We start from the raw sequence: 7,562 nt of genomic DNA, 5'->3' as shown, positions 1-7,562 counted from the left end.
TGGGGCCCACTGACCACCCTTCCCCGAGGGCCCTTTCTGGTTCCCAGGAAAACCTCATCCTCGACCTTATCTGAAAGCTCTCTTAGGGCCTTATCTGAGATCCTTATCTGAAAGCCTTATCTGAAAGCGCTGGAGGCGCGAATGTATGGAAAGTGTGAGACCGCAGCGTCGGGAGGAGATCCCTGCCCCCTACCACGAAACCCCAAACAGGACTGTCTGCACTGTAAATCCCAAACTGGACAGTTTGGACAATAAATCCCCAACCTGACAGGGCAAAGAAATTCCAAAGAAGAGTATCACACTAGAATGTATGGAAACCTAAAACGTCCCACATTCCCCGCACCTTGTTTCTCCGACCCTGCTCTGACCTCTGCAGCCAGGATTGAAGCCCGTCCCGGTTCTCTGCCTTCTTTCTCTACTTTTGTCCTCTTGATCTTTCTTAAAACACCTCGGGCCGTGGGACTCACTCATACTTCGCAGGTTGTGTTTTGTATCGTTTGTTTGATTAGAAATTGCTTGGTCCATTGCCTAGCCAGTGAAAAACACACATTATTATAAGAAGGTGGAAAGATACCCGGACAATACCGCCAAACCGGGTTCTCTGTCCACCCCACGAGCAACTTTTAAGGACTTTGAGAGAGCTGTGGGAGAGGAGGAAAGATCAACCACAGGGAAAGGAGCGCTCAAATCCTGAGTAGAAAAGGCTCAATTGTGTTAATTCAAGAACTTAATAGACGTACACACAACACACCCAGATAAGAGAAACTGATGTATACATGCTCTACAAACATCCCTAGCAGGTGGTGACTAAGTCCTATACACATATCTGATCTGCTAGCAGAGCCGTAAATGTCAGAATTATTTTTCTTCTCACTGTGACTAATGGTTAGGTACTGAGGATGACTCCTTTTTTTCTAGAGATAATGTTGCTATCCATGTTTACTGCTAATATTTATGTCATTAGACCCTTTGTGATTGAAATTTATGATCAGCATGTGTAGCTTCTATTTTACAGTAATTGTAATTATGCAAGTAAAAGTATACTCAAGTTGCTTGTGGAAAAAACTTATCATTGCAAGTGGAAACGTCACAATTTTTCATGGGGATGCAGGTACTAGGACTTGAACACCTCCTCTCGTGCTCCCAATAAAGCTTGTGCTCTACCATTTGAGCTACACCTCCACATTAAGCCTTTTGGTAGTTAATTGGAGATAAGAATCACAGACTTCTGCTTAGGCTAGCTTCAAACTAGAACCCTTCCTAGCCTCCTGAGAAGCTAGAATTACAGGCATGAGCCACCAGTCCTCTACTGAAAGGACACACTTTTGTCAAAAGGATGATTTCTGTTTAGCCTCTTTCACCTTTGTCATAATTCACATTTCATTCCTTGTTTACATCTCATGAGCCAAAATCCCACATCTGGTTCCGCCCAATTTAAAGCAGTGTTTATCAATCGATGATTGAGTGCTATAGAGAAATACAAATAAGTATAAAACACAGTCCCTGATGTCTGTTTACAACCTACTTCCACAGGAACCGAGACCTAAGTTAGGTAAAGGGAGAGGAAAGGAGGAGGGGAGGGGAGAGAAGGGAGGGGAGGGGAGAGAAGTGGTAGACAGATGAGAGGGGAAGGATGGGTAGTCATAATATTCAATGTACATATAAAAATGGAACCAGGTAACTTGAAGAGATGGGTGAGCTTCAGAAAAATGAGGGAGAGGGCTGGGGATATAGCCTAGTGGCAAGAGTGCCTGCCTCGGATACACGAGGCCCTAGGTTCGATTCCCCAGCACCACATACACAGAAAACGGCCAGAAGCGGCGCTGTGGCTCAAGTGGCAGAGTGCTAGCCTTGAGCGGGAAGAAGCCAGGGACAGTGCTCAGGCCCTGAGTCCAAGGCCCAGGACTGGCCAAAAAAAAAAATGAGGGAGAATAATGGAAGGGATGACATTGATCAAGAAATATATTGCACTCATAATATGTTGAACTGAAACCCCTTTGTACAACTAGAGATAATTTTAAAAATAAATTCTGGACCTGACTTATGTAACTGCACATCTTATCTATAATGTCAATAAAAAGGTAACAAATAAATAAATTTTAGAAAAAGAATAGAGGAGAGAAGAGCTTGGAAAAGGGCTCAATCATTGTAGACTGTAATTGTCAAAAGAAAAAAGAAAGAAACCTTCAAGATATGATAACCTGAAGAGGGCCTTAAAGAAACCCTAAGATTAGTAAAATTTTGACACCACTTAAGCAGTTAGAGCATTTGCACAGCACATCCCAGGCCCAAGATTTCAAATCCCAGGACTGAAAGATAAGTAATATATACAAGAAAAAGAAAAAAAGGAAAAGGAAAGAAACTCTCCTAAGATTGACCACATATTTTAGGTAGGAATCATCTTAGAGATCATTGGTGTCAACTTCTCAGTACTCTATGATAGATTTTTTTTTTTTTTTTAGTTTTGGTTGATTGGGTTTGTTTATTTTGAGATATGGTTTGACTGTATGGTAGGCTTAGCCTTCCAAATGCAAGTGCTAGAATTACAGACATGCACCATCACTCTCAGCTGGGTGTAACTTTTCCTTTGTTGTTCCAGGGCTGGGGATTGAACCCAGTAATCCTAGCTCCTCAAAAGGCTGAGATCTGAAGGTCATGATTTGGAGGCATCCCAGGGAAAGCAATCTGAGCAACACTTTATCTCTAGTGTGTGTGTGTGTGTGTGTGTCTGCGCACACATGCGTGTGCGCGCGTGCCAGTATTAGAGGTTAAACTCACGTTCAACCTTGGCTTTATCCAATCAAGGCTGGTGCTCTACCACTTCAGCCACAATTCTACTTGCCACTTTTTTTTTCTGCTGGTCCTGAGGCTTGAACCCAGGGCTCGGGCGCTGTCCATGAGCCTCTCCATGCTCAAAGCTAGTGCTCTACCATTTGAGCCACAGCACCACTTCTGGCTTTTTTGATAGTTTATTGAAGATAAGGATCTCATGGGGACTTTTCTACCTCAGCTGGCTTCAAACCAAGATCCTCAGCTCTTAACCTCCTGAGTAACTAGGATTACAGGCATGCGCCACCAGCACCTAGCTCACTTCACTCTTTTTAACTGGTGATAAGAATGTCATGAATTTTCCTGCCCAGACTGGCTTCAAACTGTGCTCCTTAGATCTCAGCCTACAGAGTAGTTAGGACCACAGATATGAGCCACCAGGCACCTGGCTCCTGTCTTCTATAGTCCTTTGAGAACGTAGAGTTTATCTGCAATGTAGCTAATTCTAGAAGGAATTATTCAACATCCCAGTTTTTTTAATAATGGGAGAGAGAGAGAGAGAGAGAGAGAGAGAGAGCACTCAGAGACATTCAGTCACCTTAACAAGGGGGAAGTGTGGTACAGTTGGTAGATTTGCTTGTGGGGAGATGATGGAAATTCAGTCTTGTTTCTAGTTTTTTCTTTCTTTATCACCCCTTCTACCACCACCCACTTTTGGCAGTGCTGGGGTTGAACTCAGGCTTGGTTCTTTCTAGGCAGGTGCTCTGCCTTTGAGCCATATCTTCAGCCCAGTGCGATTGCTTCTGTTCTCAGTGGAGAATGAAGTAAAGCAAGAAGCTAGAGATGCAGAGGGGAGAAGTAGAGGCTGAAAAGCAAAACACTAGGAAAGTATATTATGTATTTTGGACATAAACTTGAAGACATACCAATCAAACCAATGTGAATTTTATGCCAGCTGTTTAACCACAAGGATAGAGTTCAGTTGTGTTTGACCATCAGGCAATGGAGAACTTCAAGAATACTAAAGAAATAGACAAGAGAATGCCATTTGATTCATTCTCCCTATGCCTTCCAGAGCTTCTTTTTGCTAATATAAGCAATTACAAGAATAAGCTGGGTGCTGGTGGCTCACACCTGTAATCCTTAGCTACTCAGGAGGCTGAAATCTGAAGATCGTGGTTCATAGCTAGCTGGGGCAGAAAAGTCCCCATGAGACTCTTACCTCCAATAAATCACTCAAAAACTAGAAGTGGTGCTGTAGCTCAAATGGTAAAGCACTAGCCTTGAGCACAAAGAGGCTCAGGGACACAGCTCCCAGGCCCTGAGTTCAAGTTTCACAACCAACAAAAAGAAGAAGAAGAAGAAGAATATATCCAGGGCCAAGTGTAATCCTAGTCTGTAATCCTAGCTTCTCAGGAGGCTGAGATCTTAGGATCAAGCTTGAAGCCAGCCTGGGCATAAAAGCCTGACTTTTACCTCCAATTAACCAGCAAAAAGCAAGAAGTGGCCCAAGTGCTATGTCACCAGCCTTGACTGAAAAAGCCAAGTGAGACCACAAGGCACTGAGTTCAAGTGCCAGTACCAGCGCACACGTGCGCACACACACGCACACACACACACACCTTTCTTTTACAGAAGAGGTGGCATACTGTTTTCTTTAACCTCACAAACTCAAAGTATGTCTTAAAGCTCTTACATGAGGGGGCTGGGAATATGGCCTAGTGGTAAAATGCTCATCTCGTATACATGAAGCCCTGGGTTCAATTCCTCAGCACCACATATATAGAAAAAGCCGGAAGTGGCGCTGTGGCTCAAGTGGCAAAGTGCTAGCCTTGAGCAAAAAGAAGCCAGAGATAGTGCTCAGGCCCTGAGTTCAAGCCCCAGGACTGGCAGAAAAAAAAAAAAAAAGATCTTACATGAGGACATAAAGCTTCCTCATTCTTTTTTTTCTTCCCTGTGGGGCTTGAACTCAGAGCCTGTGTGCTGTCCTCGAGCTTTTTCACTCAAGTCTAACACTCTACCATTTTGAGCCACAATGCCACTTCTGGTTATCTGGTGGTTAATTGAAGATAAGAGTCTCGTGGGGGCTGTGAAGGTGGCTTAGTGGTAGATTGCTTCCTAGTATGCATGAAGCCTTGGGTTCAATTCCTCAGTATCACATAAACAGAAAAAGCCAGAAGTGGTGCCGTGGCTCAAGTGGTAGAGTGCTTGCCTTGAGCAAAAGGAACTCGGGGACAGGCTGGCATTGAACTTACTTTGTAGCCCAGACTGGTTTCAAATTCATGATCCTCCTGCTTATAGAAATATATCACCCAGCATGGCTGAACAATTTATAATCTGAATACTATCTTTTCATATGCTTTGCTTGTTTATCTTTATTGACATATAAATTAGTCAGCTTTTGTTTTATAATAAAATGCCTGGCACAGACTAGTTATGCAGAAGAGATTTATTTAGCTACCAAAAAGCATAGTGCTTGCATCTCAATTCTAGTGAGAGCCTTCACACATCATAGTAGTGGGCAAAGGTAGGAACAGATGCAACCAGGATGCATCTCAAGACTAAGTAGGGATAGGTTTCCTTATATTTTATTATTTTCTTTTATTGGTCATGGGACTTGAACTCAGGGCTTGGGCACTGGCTCTTAGCTTGTCCATTCAAGGCTATCACGCTGGTTTTCTGGTAGCTAATTGGAGATGAGTTGGTTTCATGGTTTGTGCCCCGGCTAGCTTCAAATCACAATCCTCACATCTCAGTCTCTTGAGTAGTTAGGATTATATACATTAGCCACCAGTGCCTGGTGGCCTCCTCCTTTTATAACAACCATTCCTGAGAACCACCAAGTGGTACAAGAGAACTACCTAATCCCCTTTGAGGGCCCCCAGTGACCTCCTACCTGGTTCCATACATTAATTATACAGAATGAGTTTTATTATTTTATTATGGCATTTTCATACATATGTATATAATGTCCAGTGTCATATTCACATCCCTTTTGTTACTCATTACTCTCCTGTATTCTCTCCCACATTGTCTCTGTGTCTCTCTCTCTCTCTCTCTCTCTCTCTCTCTCTCTCTCTCTCTCTCTCTCTCTCTCTCTCTCTCCCTGTCTCTGCAGTGCTGGGGTTTGATCTGGGGCCTCAAGATTGCAAGGAAGGTGCTTTACAGCTGATCCATACTTCTATCCTTTTCCTACCCCCACCTCTTCTTACAGGTCCACACAGCCTCCCAATACTGTCACCCTGATGACCAAATCTCCAAGACAGAGACTTGTGGGAGATACCAAAATCATAACCTAACCATCGCAAAATAGCTTTCTTTTTCTTTTTTTTAAAATCCATTTTCAAGTTTTTATATAGTCAAGAACTTAGTCTGACATGTATCATGAGTTGAAAATTGCTTCCCAGTGTGCTGTTTTTCCTTTGACCCTGTGGCATGTAAAAAAGAGAGGCATGCATGCACTGTAGAGAAGACCTGGTTTGTTTCATATGTTAATCAGCCTTTCTTTTAATGGCTTCTAAATTTTGGATCATAGTTAGAAATATTTCCACCAAAGCCAGACACCGGTAGTTCACACCTGTAACCCTAGATACTCAAGGTTGAGATCTGAGGATCAATGTTCAACACCAGCCCAGGCAGGGAAGTCCATGAGACTTCTGTTTTGTTTTATTTTGTTTTTTTTGCCAGTCCTGGTGCTTGAACTCAGGGCCTGAGCACTGTCCCTGGCTTCTTTTTGCTCAAGGCTAGCACTCTGCCACTTGAGCCACAGTGCCACTTCTGGCTTTTTTCTATATATGTGGTACTGAGGAATCGAACCCAGGGCTTCATGTATAGGAGACGAGCATTTTTCCACTAGGCCATATTCCCAGCCCCTCCATGAGACTTTTTATCTCCAATAAACTACCAGAAAACTGGAAGTAGGCTCAAAGTGATAAAGTACTAGCCTTGAGAGAAAAAGCTCAGGGATAACACCCAGGCCCTGAGTTCAAGCCCCATGACAGACCAAAAAAAAAAAAAAAAAGGAATACCTTCACCATTATTTTTTGCCAGTCCTGGGGCTTGAACTCAGGGGCCTGGGCCCAGGTCCAAAGTTCAAGCTCCAGGAGAAAACACACACACACACACACACACACACACACACACACACACACACGAGATCTATCCAGAAATGAGCATAACAGTTCTAAATTTGTATACATTTAATAATGTAGTCTCTTAATATAAAAACAGTAAAACAAGGGCTGGGGATATGGCCTAGTGGCAAGAGTGCTCACCTCATATACATGAAGCCCTGGGTTTAATTCCCCAGCACCATATATACAGAAAATGGCCAGAGGTGGCACTGTGGCTCAAGTGGCAGAGTGCTAGCCTTGAGCAAAAAGAAGGCAGTGCTCAAGCCCTGAGTCCAAGCCCCAGGACTGGCCAAAAAAAAAAAAAAAAAAAAATGTACTCATTACTTGGCTTGTGTAACTGTAACCCCTCAGTATATCGCCTCCATAATAACATTGTGTGTGTGTGTGTGTGTGTGTGTGTGTGTGTGTGTGCCAGTTGTGGAGCTTGAACTCAGGGCCTGCTTATTTTCCTCAAGGCTAGCATTCTACCATTAGAGCCACAGTGCAAACTCCCAGCTTTATCTATTAATGTGGTACTGAGGAATTGAACCCAGGGCTTCATGCACACTACGCAAGCAATCTACCTACCACTAAGCTACATTCTCAGCCCTATAATAACAATTTTTTTTTTTTTTTTTGGCCAGTCCTGGGCCTTGGACTCAGGGCCTGAGCACTGTCCCT

Source organism: Perognathus longimembris, chromosome 11 (genome assembly GCF_023159225.1).
Source record: "Perognathus longimembris pacificus isolate PPM17 chromosome 11, ASM2315922v1, whole genome shotgun sequence".
NCBI classification, from domain to species: domain Eukaryota; kingdom Metazoa; phylum Chordata; class Mammalia; order Rodentia; family Heteromyidae; genus Perognathus; species Perognathus longimembris.
This window is presented reverse-complemented; position numbering follows the sequence as displayed.